This window comes from Ranitomeya variabilis, chromosome 1 (assembly GCF_051348905.1).
Source record: "Ranitomeya variabilis isolate aRanVar5 chromosome 1, aRanVar5.hap1, whole genome shotgun sequence".
In the NCBI taxonomy this organism is placed as follows: Eukaryota; Metazoa; Chordata; class Amphibia; order Anura; family Dendrobatidae; genus Ranitomeya; species Ranitomeya variabilis.
Window position 1 is genome coordinate 802,669,661 of NC_135232.1, and position 18,746 is coordinate 802,688,406.

Consider the following 18,746-nt stretch of genomic DNA (forward strand, 5'->3'; position numbering starts at 1 on the left):
CACATGTTTTTCCCAAAATATGATATTTTTAACCACTTAGCATTGTCTGATCTAAGAAGCAAAGTCTGCAGTATCTGCAGCGCCCCAGAGTCCTGGTCGTTGCAGTACTGTGGCTCCGCCGCTAAGGGGGGCTATGGTACGTCTGATGGCACTGAAGGAGTTAATCTGACCAGGTATCACAAACACCAATACATTTCACAGTCGGGCCTCCAGGGGGAGCTAAGGGTGCTATTTATTAGGCCACTCCTCACCGTGTGGGTAAACTGGGGGTCAGGCAGGAAGTTAGACAGAAAGCTGACTGGGTTGGAACCAGGCAACACCTTGTGGCAGGGGGTGTTGTGAGGGAAGATTCGGTAGGGTCCCTGTCAGGTTTGGGACCCTGACAGAGGCCTGGCAACAGGAAAGAATGTTACGGGACCGTGCCTGCTCAGCATAGCGGCGGTGCCCTAAGAAAGGATCAGAAGCGAGATATATTGTGCTGAGTGAGAAACGAGATCAAAGCAAGAAGGAGAATACCAGTAGGAGTCGTGCTGTAAGACCGAGGCAACATCCTACTGAGACGCACAACCGGCGGCCGGAACGCCGAGGAAGTATTCATATATCTAGCTCCAGGCAATACTTCAAACCAACGGCAGGACAGTCAGTCACAGGCGGGCTGTCTCACCTAAATCACCTATGCAGTCTTGGGGGGCAACTTGTGGAGAGGGGCGACTCTAGGGTCCCGGAAGAGCTCCGAGCCTACCCGTCATACGGGTGCGTCCCAACCATAACACCGGGAGGGACGGAGGATTAGCAGAACATCATCTAATCGAGTTGTTGTGAGGGAACACGAGAAACAGACACAACAGTTGTGGGGACTATCCCGTAAGCACATCAGGGGAGGACCACAACACATAGCGCAAGCAGGAAGGCACAGATTTCCACCTGCAAGGAGAACTCTGGAGGTGCCATCGGACCGGCCGGACTTGCGCAGCCTGGTGAACCGTATTCCGGACTGAGGACCCAGAGACCTTCAGTAAAGAGGTAAAGAGACTGCAACCTGGTGTCCTCGTTATTTACTGCACCGCACCACTACCACCATCCACCACCACTATCTACATCTATTACTGTACGCCCCCCTCCCCTCAGCAGGGTCACGGACCGGGTCTAGCCACCGTGACAACCCCAGAGCAGAGACTCAGAGGCCCGGTACCGGGTACCCCTCGGCCCTGCGGCAGTGGGGGCGCTACATATCTACGTGACTTCAGACTGCCAAATTGTGACACTGTGTGAGGTGCGCATTCCCACGTATTCCCTGTCTCATAATCTTTTGTGTGCTGTTTACATACTTGTGGTCGCATGCTGACTAGACTCCTGCGTTTCTCTCAATTCTCTTCTATTGAGATAAGTCAGTGCATGATTTGCAAATAAGCAAATTGCCCATTCGCATGGGAATACAGGGGAATCGTGACTGAGCGTACATCACACACTGCCATGATTCAGCACTCTGTAGTGACTGCAGACTTTGCTACTGAGACCGGACAACCCCTTTTAGCACGCAGCTATTCAGAGCTCATGGTGGTCCAAATCTCAGTTACTTTTGCAAACCATGAACACAAGAAGTGGCGGCACTCCACCAAGGTCTGCATTCATTTACTTAATCACCAGGGATAGCTCTGTAAATATTACTGACAAAAAATTCATATAGCTAATTTTTCCAGGTTAGGAACAAACCAATGTATTATGTTCCCCCTACCAATGAGAATAAATTACTGAGAGTTGGAGTACTCCTACACCATTATATAACCAAGAGAACTACTATTGGAGTAGCCAGAAGCCACCAAGATGAGTTAAAATAAAATAACTTGTAAAATTAAAATAAATAAATTGAAAAAATATTTTAAAGAATATGCATGAATACATACAGTTCAGGCAAAAATTAAGAGACCACTGCAAAATGTTCAGTTTGTCTGATTTTTCTCTTTTATAGGTATATTTTTGAGTAAAATGTAAATTGTTCTTTTATTCTATAAACTACTGACAACATGTCTCTGAAGTTCCAAGCAATACATTTTGTATTTATTTTCTGAAAATGAGAGATGGCCAAAATAACCAAAAAAAGTATTGCTAGCAGACCTCAAATAATGCAAGACAAAACAAGTTCATAATCATTTATAAACAACAATACTAATGTTTTAATTCAGGAAGAGTTCAGAAATCAATATTTTGTGGAATAGCCATGATTTTTAATCACAGATTTTGTGCGTCTTGGCACGCGTTCTGCCAGTCTTTCACACTGCTTTTGGGTGAGCTTATGCCACTCTTGGTACAAAAATTTAAGAAGTTCTATGTTTGATGACTTGTGACTATCCATCTTCCTCTTGATTACATTCCAGAGGTTTTCAATGGGGTTCAGGTCTGGAGATTGGGCTGGCCATGACAGGGATTTGATGTGGTGGTTATTCATCCACACCTTGATTGACCTAGCTGTGTGGCATGGCGCATTGTCCTGCTGGAAAAACCAGCCCCATGATAACCTTGTATGCGGCTTAATTCATACGTCCTTCGCAAAGATTATCCTGCCCAATTCCAGCCTTGCTGAAGCATCCCCAGGTCATCACCGATCCGCCATCAAATTTCACAGTGGGTGCCAGACACTGTGGCTTGTACGCCTCTCCAGGTCTCTGTCTAACCATTAGACGACCAGGCATTGGGCAAAGCTGAAAATTAGACTCATCAGAGAAGATTACCTTACTCCAGTCCTCCATGGTCCAATCCTTATGGTCTTTGGCATACTTCAGCCTGGCTCTCCTTTGCTGCTCATTGATGAAAGGCTTTTTTTTAGCTTTACGTGACTTGAGTCCTGCCTCTTGGAGCCTGTTACAAACTGTTCTTGCCGTGCACTTCACCACAGCTGCTATTTGCCATTCCTTTTGTAGGTCACTTGATGTCATCCTGCGGTTGCTAAGTGACATTCGAATAAGATGACGGTCAATCCCGGTCAGTGGAGAGTTGTTTTCTTCCTCTGCCAGTCTGTAGCTTTGTTGTCCCCAATGTCTGCTGCTTGACCATGTTGTAATGGACTACCAGCTTAGAAATTTTAAGGATGGAGGCAACATGACGCTCACTGTGTCCCTCTGCTAGTAAAGTCACAATTGAGCCCTTCTTTTCCTCACTCAAGACTTTTCTTTTTAACTCCTTTGGCATGGTTAAAAGTAATTTTTTCATTCCTATTACTTTTGGGATATTACTAGAACTTGATTTGCCATCCAGCTTGTTCTATTGCAAGAGGATTGTGAACACCACAGCAGTGTTTTTTAATACTTTCCTTCGTTAAATAAGATTTGGTTCAGGTGATCACCTAATCAGAAGCACATTAAGTAGAATGAGGTGTACTCTGGTTGGAATTCAACAATAGAATTCAACTGACACTGGAATGGAATGACTGTCAGTCATGTAGAGAAGCTGATTTTCATAAAACTGCGTAGTGGTCTCTTAATTTTTGCCAGAGATGTATAATAAAGGTTTAATAAGGAGGAAAAAATTCAGGAGGAAATTCAATAGCCCATAGTACATCAGGGTAAAAGCAAATCACATCCAGTACATAATAGTAGAATTATGGAAGCAGAATAGGAAATCAATTATACCAATTAGTGGATACACCTATATATCACAATTGCAATACACAAGTTACTATCCAATACATGGCTTAACCATGGTGCCTCAGGGATAATAAGTAGTGATGAGCTAATGTGCTCAGATAAAGTGTTATTCGAGCATGCTCATGTGCTAACCTGTTTGTTAGGCAATCCCTGTATGTGTTGCAGCTGTCGGAACCTCCGTGAGACATGCAGCCGTTGGGAACATATTTTTTGAGCACGCCGAAAACCTAATGCCTTATTTGAGGACGTTTGCTTATCACTAATATTGAGCCCTCCATTCTGCTCTGACTCGCTTATCACATGTTGCTTTCTCAAGTGGTAGTGCACCAGTACCATATGGCTAAATGATGCCAATTTGTCTGCGCAGACTGCGTCAAATAGTGGGCTTCTGCCCTCACTTATCTTCACAATGTGCGCATGGTGGGTAAAAGTAACCCAGTGACATCTTGTACAGTGAATAAAATAATTATTTGATCCTTTGCTGATTTTGCCCACTGAGAAAGACATGAACAGTCTATAATTTTAAGGGTAGATTCATTTTTAATATTGAGAGATATAATATCAAAAATAAAATCCAGAAAATCACACTGTCTAAATGATATAAATTGATTTGCATTATGCAGTGAGAAATAAGTATTTAATCCCTCTGGCAAACAAGACTTAATAATTGGTGGCAAAACCCCTGTTGGCAAGCACAGCAGTCAGATGATTTTTGTACTTGATGTTGAGGTTTGCGCTCATGTCAGGAGGAATTTTGGTCCACTCCTCTTTGCAGATCATCTCTAAATCATTTTAAAATGTTGAGGCTGTCACTTGGCAGTTCGGATCTTTAGCTTACTCCATAAGTTTTCTATGGGATTAAGGTCTGGAGACTGGCTATGCCACTCCATGACATTAATGTGCTTCTTATTGACCCACTCCTTTGTTGCCTTGGCTGTATGTTTTGGGTCATTGTCTTGCTTGGAGACCCAGCCACGACCAATTTTTAATGTCCTGGCGGAGGGAAGGAGGTTGTCACTCAGGATTTTACAGTACATGGCTTCATCCATTGTCCCATTAATGCGGTGAAGTAGTCCTGTGCCCTTAGCAGAGAAACAACCCCAAAACATAATGTTTCGACCTCTATGCTTGACATGGCGGGTTGAGTTAATGCCAAAGACCTACATTTTTGTCTCATCTGACCACAGCACCTTCTTCCAGTCACTCACAGAATCATCCAGGTGTTCATTGGCAAACTTCAGATGGGCTTGAACATGTGCCTTCTTGAGCAGGGGGACCTTGCGGGCACTGCAAGATTTTAAACCTTTACGGCGTAATGTGTTACCAATGGTTTTCTTGGTGACTGTGCTGCCTTGAGATTATTAACAAGTTCCCCCCGTGTAGTTTTAGGCTGATCTCTCACCTTCCTCATGATCAAGGATACTCCTCGAGGTGAGAATTTGCATGGTGCCCCAGATCGATGTTGATTGACAGTCATTTTGTATTTCTTCCATTTTTCTTACTATTGCACCAGTCTTAATGGTTATTATGGGATCAAATATTTATTTCTCTCTGCAAAATGCAATTAAATTTATACACTGCGTGCAGAATTATTAGGCAAGTTGTATTTTTGATCACATGATACTTTTTATACATGTTGTCCTACTCCAAGCTGTTCAGGCTTGAGAGCCAACTACCAATTAAGTAAATCAGGTGATTTGCATCTCTGTAATGAGGAGGGGTGTTGTCTAATGACATCAACACCTTATATAAGGTGTGCTTAATTATTAGGCAACTTACTTTCCTTGGCAAAATGGGTCAGAAGAGAAATTTGACGAGCTCTGAAAAGTCCAAAATTGTGAGATGTCTTGCAGAGGGATGCAGCAGTCTTGAAATTGCCAAACTTTTGAAGCGTGATCACCGAACAATCAAGCTTTTCATGGCCAATAGGCAACAGGGTCGCAAGAAGCGTGTTGGGCAAAAAAGGTGCAAAATAACTGCCCATGAATTGAAGAAAATCAAGCGTGAAGCTGCCAAGATGCCATTTGCCACCAGTTTTGCCATATTTCAGAGCTGCAATGTTACTGGAGTAACAAAAAGCACAAGGTGTGCGATACTCAGGGACATGGCCAAGGTAAGGAAGGCTGAAAAATGACCACCTTTGAACAAGAAACATAAGATAACAAGACTGGGCCAAGAAATATCTTAAGACTGACTTTTTAAAGGTTTTATGGACTGATGAAATGAGAGTGACTCTTGATGGGCCAGATGGATGGGCCAGAGGCTGGATCAGTAAAGGGCAGAGAGCTCCACTCAGACGCCAGCAAGGTGCAGGTGGGGTACCAGTATGGGCTGGTATCATCAAAGATGAACTTGTGGGACCTTTTCGGGTTGAGGATAGAGTGAAGCTCAACTCCCAGACCTACTGCCAGTTTCTGAAAGACAACTTCTTCAAGCAGTGGTACAGGAAGAAGTCGGTATCGTTCAAGAAAAACATGATTTTCATGCAGGACAATGCTCCATCACATGCCTCCAACTACTCCACAGCGTGGCTGGCCAGTAAAGGTCTCTAAAAAGAAAAAATAATGACATGGCCCCCTTGTTCACCTGATCTGAACCCCATAGAGAACCTGTGGTCCCTCATAAAATGTGAGATCTACAGGGAGGGAAAACAGTACACCTCTCGGAACAGTGTGTGGGAGGCTGTGGTGGCTGCTGCACGCAATGCTGATCGTAAACAGATCAAGCAACTGACAGAATCTATGGATGGAAAGCTGTTGAGTGTCATCATAAAGAAAGGTGGCTATATTGGTCACTAATTTTTTTGGATTTTGTTTTTGCATGTCAGAAAGGTTTATTTCTATATTTTGTGCAGTTATATTGGTTTACCTGGTGAAAATAAACAAGTGAGATGTTAATATATTTGGGTTTTATTAAGTTGCCTAATAATTCTGCACAGTAATAGTTACCTGCGCAAACAGATATCCTCCTAAGATGGCCAAATCTAAAAAAAAAAAACACTCCAAGTTCCAAAAATATTAAGCTTTGATATTTATGAGTCTTTTGGGTTGATTGAGAACATACCGTATATACTCGAGTATAAGCCGAGATTTTCAGCCCAAATTTTTGGGCTGAAAGTGCCCCTCTCGGCTTATACTCGAGTCATGATCGGCGGTGGGGTCGGCGGGTGAGGGGGAGAGAGGACTGTCACATACTCACCTAGTCCCGGCGCTCCTGGCGCTCCCCCTGCCCGTCCCACGGTCTTCGGTGCCGCAGCTCTTCCCCTGTTCAGCGGTCACGTGGGACCGCTCATTAAAGTTATGAATATGGGCTCCACTCCCATAGGGGTGGAGCCGCATATTCATTCCTCTAATCAGCTGTAACGGTGACCGCTGACAGAGGAAGAGGCTGCGGCACCCAGAGACCAGCTGTCCGGGATAAGGAGCCAGGGACGCCGGGAGCAGGTAAGTATGTCATAGTTACCTGTCCACGTTCCACCCGCCGGGCGCCGCTCCGTCTTCCCGTCCTCTTGCTCTGACTGTTCAGGTCAGAGGGCACGATGACGTACTAATCTGCGCGCCGCCCTCTGCCTGAACAGTCAGTGCGGAGAGACGCCGAGACGGGACGCTGAGGAGCTGCGGGCAGCAAGAGAGGTGAGTATGTCATTTTTTTTTATTGCAGCAGCAGCATTATATATTGCACAGATTTATATGGAGCATCTATGGGGCCATAATGAACGGTGCAGAGCATTATATATGGCACAGCTTTCTGTGGAGCATCTATGGGGCCATAATGAACGGTGCAGAGCATTCTATATGGCACAGCTTTATGTAGAGCATCTATCGGGCCATAATGAACGGTGCAGAGCATTATATATGGCACAGCTTTATGTGGAGCATCTATGGGGCCATAATGAACGGTGCAGAGCATTATATATGGCACAGCTTTATGTAGAGCATCTATCGGGCCATAATGAACGGTGCAGAGCATTATATATGGCACAGCTTTATATGGAGCATCTATGGGGCCATAATGAACGGTGCAGAGCATTATATGTGGCACAGCTTTATATGGAGCATCTATGGGGCCATAATGAACGGTATGGAGCATCTATTTTTATTTTTGAAATTCACCGGTAGCTGCTCCATTTTTCACCCTAGGCTTATACTCGAGTCAATAAGTTTTCCCAGTTTTTTGTGGCAAAATTAGGGGGGTCGGCTTATACTCGGGTCGGCTTATACTCGAGTATATACAGTAGTTGTTGATCAATAATAAAAATAATCCTCTAAAATACAACTTGCCTAATAATTCTGCACGCAGTGTATAATTTATACAATGTGATTCTCTGGATTTTATTTTTGATATACTGTCTCTCAATGTTCAAAATAAACCTATCCTTAAAATTATAGACTGTTCATGTCAGTGGGCAAACTTACAAAATCAGAAAGGGATCAAATAATTATTTCTTTCACTGTACATGCACTAACCGCTCTATGGATGTTCCAAGACGAAGCAACAGGGTGTCAGATCCCAAATCCTTTAATTCTCTGCTTTTTCTGGGATGTTTGGTCCGGTGTCTAGTCCCATCATTGATATAAGGCTGTGTCTCTATATGCACACTTATAGAACAAAAGTTGGCAGTCACTGATAGGACCATCCATTAATTGATTCACCCCTGAGCCTGTTTTCACATTCATAACTTGGCCAAATTTTACAATTCTGACCAGTGTCACTTTATGTGGTAATAATTCTGGAGCTGTTCAATGGATCCCACTGATTTTGAGATTGTTTATTCGAGACATATTGTACCTTTATGATAGTGGTAAAATGTCTTCGATATGACTCAGGAAAGATATATATCTTGGTACCGTGTTAGCCAGTAGATAGAAAAATGTTTAGAATTGAGAGTCCTCAGTGGTTGATACCTTTTAATGGCTAACTGAAAAGATGGTAACAAATTTACGACCTTTGACTGTCTTAGTGGTGGAATGAATGTGTCGCATTGATTTATGTCTTTTTACATTAACTAAGGAACTTGCCCCTCAGGCTATAAGGGGTCATCACAACAGAGACCCCAATCAGGACAATAAAACATTCCTTATCTAAGAACTGGCCCAACATTTATGGACATAACTGTTTATCACTCATGGTAATTCTGCTTCATGCCACCTGTCTTACCCATGTTTTTTTTTTTTTCTTTCGTTCTGTGCTATGTTGTACATAAATATAAGGGGTAACGTTTCTCCTTATGGAGAGTGACATACCATCTCTGGCTTGTCAAGGTAAGGAGGCTTATTCGCCGTGCAATGCTCCTCTAGGAATTTAAATATGCAAATTGCCTCTTCTGAGAAAAAGAGGACTTTACTCTATAGCGCCACCTATTGGAAGTAGCGATCCTACAAGTCACAATCAACCCTTTAACGAGTCGTGCAATATGACTTAGGATAAAAGCCAAATCAGTATCTCAATTCGCAGACACGGTGTTTCGGGCTGTTGGCCCTCGTCAGTGCGAAGCATGAGAACTGATTTGGCTAGGTGAGAGGCTCTGGAGTGGGGTCTAAGGGGTAACGTTTCTCCTTATGGAGAGTGACATACCATCTCTGGCTTGTCAAGGTAAGGAGGCTTATTCGCCGTGCAATGCTCCTCTAGGAATTTAAATATGCAAATTGCCTCTTCTGAGAAAAAGAGGACTTTACTCTATAGCGCCACCTATTGGAAGTAGCGATCCTACAAGTCACAATCAACCCTTTAACGAGTCGTGCAATATGACTTAGGATAAAAGCCAAATCAGTATCTCAATTCGCAGACACCTTAGACCCCACTCCAGAGCCTCTCACCTAGCCAAATCAGTTCTCATGCTTCGCACTGACGAGGGCCAACAGCCCGAAACACCGTGTCTGCGAATTGAGATACTGATTTGGCTTTTATCCTAAGTCATATTGCACGACTCGTTAAAGGGTTGATTGTGACTTGTAGGATCGCTACTTCCAATAGGTGGCGCTATAGAGTAAAGTCCTCTTTTTCTCAGAAGAGGCAATTTGCATATTTAAATTCCTAGAGGAGCATTGCACGGCGAATAAGCCTCCTTACCTTGACAAGCCAGAGATGGTATGTCACTCTCCATAAGGAGAAACGTTACCCCTTAGACCCCACTCCAGAGCCTCTCACCTAGCCAAATCAGTTCTCATGCTTCGCACTGACGAGGGCCAACAGCCCGAAACACCGTGTCTGCGAATTGAGATACTGATTTGGCTTTTATCCTAAGTCATATTGCACGACTCGTTAAAGGGTTGATTGTGACTTGTAGGATCGCTACTTCCAATAGGTGGCGCTATAGAGTAAAGTCCTCTTTTTCTCAGAAGAGGCAATTTGCGTACATAAATATGTGATTCTTCAGAATTTGTATTAGTCTATGCCTGATGAAGAGACCTGAGTAGTCTCGAAAGCTTGCAATTTGTTACCATCTTTTCAGTTAGCCATTAAAAGGTATCAACCACTGAGGACTCTCAATTCTAAACATTTTTCGATATGACTTGCGTTTATTTGTGAAAAATTATAAAGCTTTTTATGCCTTTAAATCAGAGAGTTATATTACAAAAAAATAGTTAATAAATAACATTTCCTACATGTCTACTTTCCATCAGCACAATTTTTGAAACTTTTTTTTTTTTGTTAGGAAGTTAGAAGGGTTAAAAGTTTGCCAGCGATTTCTCATTTTTCCAACAAAATTTACAAAAACATTTTTTAGGGATCACATCACATTTGAAGACACATTGGGGGCCTAGATGACAACAAATACCCAAAAAGTGACACCATTGTAAAAACTGCGCCCCTCAAGGTGCTCAAAACCACATTCAAAAAGTTTATTAATCCTTCAGGTGCTTCACAGGATTTTTTGGAATGTGGAAATAAAAAATGAACATTTAACTTTTTTCACAAAAATATTACTTTAGACCCAATTTTTTTTTATTTTCGCAAGGGGAACAGGAACAAATAGACCCCAAAATTTGTTGTGCAATTTCTCCTGAAATTTATAACATTGAGCCGTGAAAATAGAAACATCACATTTACCCACAAATATGTTTTTAGCCCAAAATATTGCATTTTCATAAGGGCAACAGGAGAAAGTGCACCATACAATTTGTTGTGCAATTTCTCCTGAATACGGCGATACCCCATATGTGGGGGGAAACTACTGTTTGGTCGCACAGCTGGGCTTGGAAGGGAAGTAGCGCCATTTGACTTTTTGAATGCAAACTTTGCTGGAATAATTAGTGGGCTCCATGTCACGTTTGGAAAGCACCTGATGTGCCTAAACAGTGGAGACCCCCTACAAGTGACACAATTTTGGAAACTAGACCCCTCGTGGAACTTATCTAGATGTGTGGTGAGCACCTTAAACCCCCAGGTGCTTAACAGAAGTTTATAACATTGAGCCTAAATTTTTTATTTTTGCAAGGATAATAGGAGAAAATCGACCCCAAAATTTGTTGTGCAATTTATCCTGAGTATGCAGATACCCCATATGTGGGGGTAAACTACTGTTTAGGCTCATGGTTTTAGAACACGGATTTTGATGGAATAGTCTGCCGGTGTCATGTCTCGTTTCGAGAGCCTCTGATGTGCCTAAACAGTGGAAAACTTCCACAAGCGAGACCATTTTGGAAGCTAGTCTCCTCAAGGAATGTATCTAGATGTGTGGTGGTTGAACCCCCAGCTGCTTCACAGAAGTTTATAATGTAGAGCAGTGAAAATAAAAAAGTTAAAAAAAATCACGTTTTTCCCACAAAAATGTGATATTAGCCCCAATATTTTCATTTTCACAAGGATAGAAGGAGAAAATGGAGCCCAAAATTTGTGCAATTTCTCCTGAGTATGCCGATACCTCAGAAGGGAAGAAGTGCCATATTGGAGTTCACATTTTGCTGTGCTTGTTTGAGGGTGCCATGTCACATTGGCAGAGCCCCTAAAGTGCCAGAACAGCAGAACCCCCCCATAAGAGACCCCATTTTACAAAGTACGCCTCTCAATGAATTCATATAGAGGTGCAGTGATCATATTGACACCACAGGTGGGTCACAGAATTTTATACCATTGGGCAATGAAGAAAAAAAATTACATTTTTAGCACCAAAATTTTGTTTTAGCCTCAGGTTTTATATTTTCACATGGGAAAATGGGTAAAAATTGCACCAAAATTTGTCCCACAATTTCTGCTGAATGTAGAAATACCCCATATGTGTCTGTACAGTACTGCTTAGCCATACGGCGAGACTAGGGTACCATTTTTGATCGCTTTCTATTGTGATTTTTGGAAGGCAGAATATGAAAAAACAGTAATTCATTATTTATTTATTTTTAAATGCCTTTTCGCATATGGTATAATTAATAAGGCAGCTGTATTCTTTAGGTCAGTATGATTACAACAATACCCCATTTATATATATTTTTTTAATGTTTTGGTGCTTTTACACAATTAAAACTATTTTATTGAAAAAAAGTTATTTATGGGTACAATATATTTTTCATGTTTTTTTATTTTGTGATTTTTTTTTTTTTTAAAAATATTTTTACAACTTTCTTTTCTACACTTTTTTTCTTATTTCCTCTATGGGACATTCATTTTCTGCAGTCTGATCGCAGTTGTAAGGTTTAGCAATGCAGGAGCATTGCTATATCTTATAACTTGTTATCCCTGCAGACACAAGTGTACTGCGCAGGTGCACTGCACATGATCGAACTAACTTGCTATTCCTGATCGCCATGATGTCGTTGTGACAAAAATCGGGAAGTCATTGCAGGGTCTCCAGTTCCTTTGGCAGAGGGGCTTTCTTCCCTCTGCTTGCTCTCTTGTTGCTGCAGTCGTAGCATTTAGGGGCTTAAAGGAAAGGTGCCGCAATTTTGTTTTTGTATTAAAAATGATTGTTTATATAAACAATTATCTTTAATACAAAATTATTTTTTTTAACCTTAATATCTTTTTTATTATTAATAATTTTTGCAGCCACTGGGCGCCGCCATTTTGCTTTGCAGGAGTGTAAGAGTCCCAGCACGACATTTCCACTCTGCATTTACGGCAGCCCTGTGCATAGGACTCAGCAGTCGGGAGCCGACCACGTTATCTCCTGCTCTGATCTGGCCACGCCCCCTGGGCTGTCTCCACATCACTACAGCAGAGGCAGGAGGTCGGCGCCATGTTTCTTCAGCCCACAGTGTATGAGCTCCACTGTGACTGAGAGCTGTGCTGTTGGAGGGGCAGCTCCAGCTGCCTCTCCTTTCACACTGTCAGCAGTCGGCCGTTCCCTGTCCTCTGCTGCCTGGTGCCCTGGCTCAATCTCTAGAATCGCTAGAGAGGGTGAAGTGCTGGGGTCTGATGTCCTCTATCAGGAGCTGCAGAGAGGTAACAGGGGGGGGAGGGGGAGAATCTCTGTGCTGCTCCGACCCGACCCTGCCTCTCACTGCAGCCACTGATCAAGGACATCAGACCGTGTATCTATCACTACACTGTGCTGAGCCATGTATCTAATCCTCTCCTGTATGATAGTCTGCTGTGCCATGTACCTAATCCTCTCCTGTATGATACTGTCTGCTGTGCCCTGTACCTAATCCTCTCCTGTGTGATACTATGCTGAGCCGTGTATCTAATCCTATACTGTGTGATACTGTCTGCTGAGCCATGCATCTAATCCTATACTGTGATACTATGCTGAGCCATGTATCTAATCCTCTCCTGTATGATAGTCTGCTGTGCCATGTACCTAATCCTCTCCTGTATGATACTGTCTGCTGTGCCCTGCACCTAATCCTCTCCTGTGTGATACTATGCTGAGCCGTGTATCTAATCCTATACTGTGTGATACTGTCTGCTGAGCCATGCATCTAATCCTATACTGTGATACTATGCTGAGCCATGTATCTAATCCTATACTGTGTGATACTGTCTGCTGAGCCATGCATCTAATTTTATACTGTGATACTATGCTGAGCCATGCATCTAATTCTATCCTGTGTGATACTGACTGCTGAGCCGTGTATCTAATCCTCTCCTGTGTGATACTATGCTGAGCCGTGTATCTAATCCTATACTGTGTGATACTGTCTGCTGAGCCATGCATCTAATCCTATACTGTGATACTATGCTGAGCCATGCATCTAATTCTATCCTGTGTGATACTGACTGCTGAGCCGTGTATCTAATCCTCTCCTGTGTGATACTGACTGCTGAGCCGTGTATCTAATCCTCTCCTGTGTGATACTGACTGCTGAGCCGTGTATCTAAACCTATACTGTGATACTATGCTGAGCCATGTATCTAATTTTATACTGTGTGATACTGTCTGCTGAGCCATGCATCTAATTTTATACTGTGATACTATGCTGAGCCATGCATCTAATTCTATCCTGTGTGATACTGACTGCTGAGCCGTGTATCTAATCCTCTCCTGTGTGATACTGACTGCTGAGCCGTGTATCTAATCCTCTCCTGTGTGATACTGACTGCTGAGCCGTGTATCTAATCCTCTCCTGTGTGATACTGACTGCTGAGCCGTGTATCTAATCCTCTCCTGTGTGATACTGACTGCTGAGCCGTGTATCTAATCCTCTCCTGTGTGATACTGACTGCTGAGCCGTGTATCTAATCCTCTCCTGTGTGATACTGACTGCTGAGCCGTGTATCTAATCCTCTCCTGTGTGATACTGACTGCTGAGCCGTGTATCTAATCCTCTCCTGTGTGATACTGACTGCTGAGCCGTGTATCTAATCCTCTCCTGTGTGATACTGACTGCTGAGCCATGTATCTAATCCTATCCTGTGTGATACTGTCTGGTGAACCGTGTATCTAATCCTCTCAGGCACTCCTCTCCCCCCTGCATATCTTTCCCCATTACACACACAACTCAATGCATGCGATAACAGGAGCTGCAGGGGTCATGCTGTATTATGGCATTATGTGAGATCTATATGACGGTATTATGTGATCTGTATGGTGGTGATTATGCTTGATCAGTATTGTGAGAATTATACGGTGGTATTGTGTGTGATCTATATGGTGGTATTATGTGAGAACACTGGCAGTATTATGTGTGATCTATATGGCGGTATGTGAGAACACTGGCGGTATTATGTGTGATCTATATGGTGGTATGTGAGAACACTGGCAGTATTATGTGTGATCTATATGGTGGTATTATGTGAGAACACTGGCGGTATTATGTGTGATCTATATGGTGGTATTATGTGAGAACACTGGCAGTATTATGTGTGATCTATATGGCGGTATGTGAGAACACTGGCGGTATTATGTGTGATCTATATGGTGGTATGTGAGAACACTGGCGGTATTATGTGTGATCTATATGGTGGTATTATGTGAGAACACTGGCGGTATTATGTGTGATCTATATGGTGGTATTATGTGAGAACACTGGCGGTATTATGTGTGATCTATATGGTGGTATTATGTGAGAACACTGGCGGTATTATGTGTGATCTATATGGTGGTATGTGAGAACTGTATGACAGTATTGTGTGTGATCTATTTGATGGTATTGTGTGTGATCTATATGGTGGTATTATGTGAGAACACTGGCAGTATTATGTGTGATCTATATGGTGGTATGTGAGAACTGTATGACAGTATTGTGTGTGATCTATTTGATGGTATTGTGTGTGATCTATATGGCGGTATTATGTGTGAGCTATATGGCAGTATTATGTGAGAACACTATGGCAGTATTATCTTCAGAAAGCGGACCCATTCTATGGTGGTTCTGGCTGAGCACCTGCTCGCGGGTCTGGGGTAATAGAGGGGGCAGCATGACCTCCAGTTAGGTGCAGTCAGGGCTGGTGAGGCAGCTGAAGAGAGGGGTCTCATTTTTATCGTTACTATAAGGCTACATTTCCTTCCCAGCGTCACCCCGTACTTCGCCTGTCGTCTCACTTTCACACATCACCAGGACAGGATGGAGAAGACAGGATCTGAGGAGGGGAATGGGGTCTGCATGCAAAGTCTGGATCAGAACAGGCCATCAATCCGCAGAAATGTTTCCTGGATTTCTGTGGAGCAGACGGTCCATCCATGTGTATAAAAGACAGTGCTCTATGTACAATCCCTGGCTGCTCCGCGCACCAAACAGGGGGCCCCCATAGACCAGCACACTGCTCTCCTGAAATACTCTGCGCTGCGGTCACCCTGCTCCCTCCACCACATATCTCCCAGAATCCTTGCTGGCTGCCATCCTCGGTGACTGTCTACTTGTCAGTGTAAGGCTGCTTTCACACTAGCGTCAGTACGGGCCCGTCGCAGTGCGTCGGGCCGACGTACCGACGCATGCTGTGAAAGAAATGCCCGACGTGGTAGCGGATGTAGTCTTACGACGCTTCCGCTGCCCCATTGTAAGGTCCGGGGAGGAGGGGGCGGAGTTTCGGCTGCGCATGCACGGTCGAAAATGGCGGACTCGACGCACAAAAAAACCGTTACATGTAATTTTTTTTGTGGCGGTGGTCCGCCAAAACACGACTCAACCGTCGCACGGTGGTTGCGACGTGTGGCAATACGTCGCAATGCGTCGGTAATGTTAGTCTATGGGGAAAAAACACATCCTGCAGACAACTTTGCAGGATGTGTTTTGCAGGATGTGTTTTATCTCCTGAACGACGCATTGCGACGTACAGCCAACAACGCTAGTGTGCAAGTAGCCTAAGGCTGCCGTCACACATTCAGTATTTGGTCAGTATTTTACCTCAGTATTTGTAAGCCAAGACCAGGAGTGGCTGATAAATGCAGAAGTGGTGCAGATGTGTCTGTTATACTTCTCCTCTAATTGTTCCACTCCTGGTTTTGGCTACAAATACTGAGGTAAAATACTGACCAAATACTGCTAGTGTGACGGCAGCCTTACTCTGCAGTCACCAACAAAATGGCTGCTCACTGGGTTCCTGAATATCATCCTCTTATCCCTTAGCAGACACCCAGAAGGGAAGGAGAGGAGACATCACACACGTCAGCAGACTCCGCCCATAATTACTGCAGTGCTGTAATGTGAGCTTGTTGTACACGAGGTTTTTCTGAAATTTCAGCAGCTGCTCCCCCTAGTGTTTAAAAGTGGAAATTCCAAAACTTTTCAAATTATTTTTCATATTTTACTAAATTATAAACAAATGATGATAATTTTTAAGAAAATGTAAACATTAATTCTTTACATTGTTACAATTTCTGTAAAAAAAATTTTTTTGATGGCACCTTCCCTTTAAAGTGCCGTGAGCGCTGCAGGCACAGCTCCTGGCAGTGAGAGCCGGGTGTCAGCTGTCAGAATCAGCTGACACCCGTTGGCGATCGCTCTCGCACAGCCACCTTGTTGTTGCCTGAGTTGAAGTGAATGTCTGTGCCCCTTACTTAATACAGTCACGGGCCCATCCATGTGGTCCATCAAGAGTTACTCTCATCTCAACAGTCAATTAAAACCTTTTAAAAATCTATTCCAGACAAAATTAAGCTCCAGAATTCAGTTGGCACTCCTTTTCTTCCGAGCCCTTCCGGGTGCCCAAACAGTGGTTTTTCACTACATATGGGGCTATCTGTGTACTCAAGAGAAATTGCAGAGCAAATTTTACTGTCCATTTTGTCCTGTTACCCTTATGAAAATGAATAGTTTTTGAAGGAAAAATGTATTTTTCCATTTTCACTATTTAACGTTATAAAATTTTGTGAAGCACATTGGGAGTTAAAAGTTCTCACCATACCTCTAAATAAATTCCTGGGTGTAGTTTTCAAAATTGGGTCACGTGTGTTTTTTTCCCACTGTTTAGACACATATAGGGGCTTTGCAAACACGACACGGCATCCGCTATTTATTCCAGACAACTTTCCACTCCAAAAGTCAAATGGTGCTCCTTGCCTTCTGAGTATTGCCTTGCACCCAAACAGGAGTTTTCCCCCACATATGGGGTATATATGTAATCAGGACAAATTGCTCAACAAATTGTACTGTCCATTTTCTCCCGTTTCCGTCGTGAAAATGCAAAATTTGGGGCTAAATCAACATTTTTGTGGGGAAAAAGTAACATTTTCATTTTTTCCTTCCACATTGCTTTAATTCCTATGAAGCATCTGAAGGGTTAATAAACTTATTGAATGTGGTTTTGAGCACTTTCAGGGGTGCAGTTTTAAAAATAATGTCACTTTTGGGTATTTTCTTTCGTATAGGCCCCCTCAGTCACTTAAAATGTCATGTGGTCCCTAAAAAATTTGTTTTGTATATTTTGTTGGAAATTCTTCCATACAAAAACAATGTTTAAAAAATGATTGTGATGTAAAGTAGACATGTGGTAAATGTTATTTATTAACCATACTGTGTGATATAACTATCTTGTTTAAGGGCATAAAAATTAAAAGTTTGAAAAATGCAAGATTTTCTACATTTTCACCAAAATTCAGATATTTTCACAATTAAACGCCAAAAATTTCAGCCTAAATTTACCATTAAAGGGAACCTGTCAACCTCAAAATCGAAGGTGAGCTAAGCCCACCAACATCAGGGGCTTGTCTACAGCATTCTGAAAGATGAGGAAAAGAGGTTAGATTTTACTCACCCAGGGGCGGTCTCGGTACGATGGGAGTCGCGGTCCGGTGCCTCCCATCTTACGATGATGTCCTCTTCTTGTATTCACGCTCCGACACAGGCGTGTTTTGTCTGCCCTGTTGAGGGCAGAGCAAAGTACTGCAGTGCGCAGGCGCCGGGCCTCTCTGACCTTTCCCGGAGCCTGCGCACTGCAGTACTTTGCTCTGCCCTCAACAGGGCAGACAAAGTACACCTGCGCCGAAGCCGCAGCGTGAATACAAGAAGAGGACGTCATCGTAAGAAGATGGGAGGCGCCGGACCAGACCGCGACGCCTATCGGACCGGACCGCAGCGGGGACCGCCCCTGGGTGAGTATAATCTAACCTCTCTTTCTCATCTTTCAGGATACATCGGGGGGCTTATCTACAGCATTTCAGAATGCTGTAGATAAGCCCCTGATGTTGGTGGGCTTAGCTCACCTTAGATTTTGGGGGTGACAGGTTCCCTTTAATATAAAATACAATGTTTCGCTAAAAAACATTCTCAGAATCCCTCGGATACGTTG

At 43.2% G+C, this 18,746-nt stretch overlaps 1 protein-coding gene across 1 annotated transcript in view; it reads left to right on the forward strand.

The window, feature by feature from the left end:
- WRN (WRN RecQ like helicase) overlaps window positions 1–18,746 on the forward strand; it is a 233,478-nt gene that overhangs the window by 94,178 nt on the left and 120,554 nt on the right. The gene's annotated exons all lie outside the window — the stretch shown is intronic.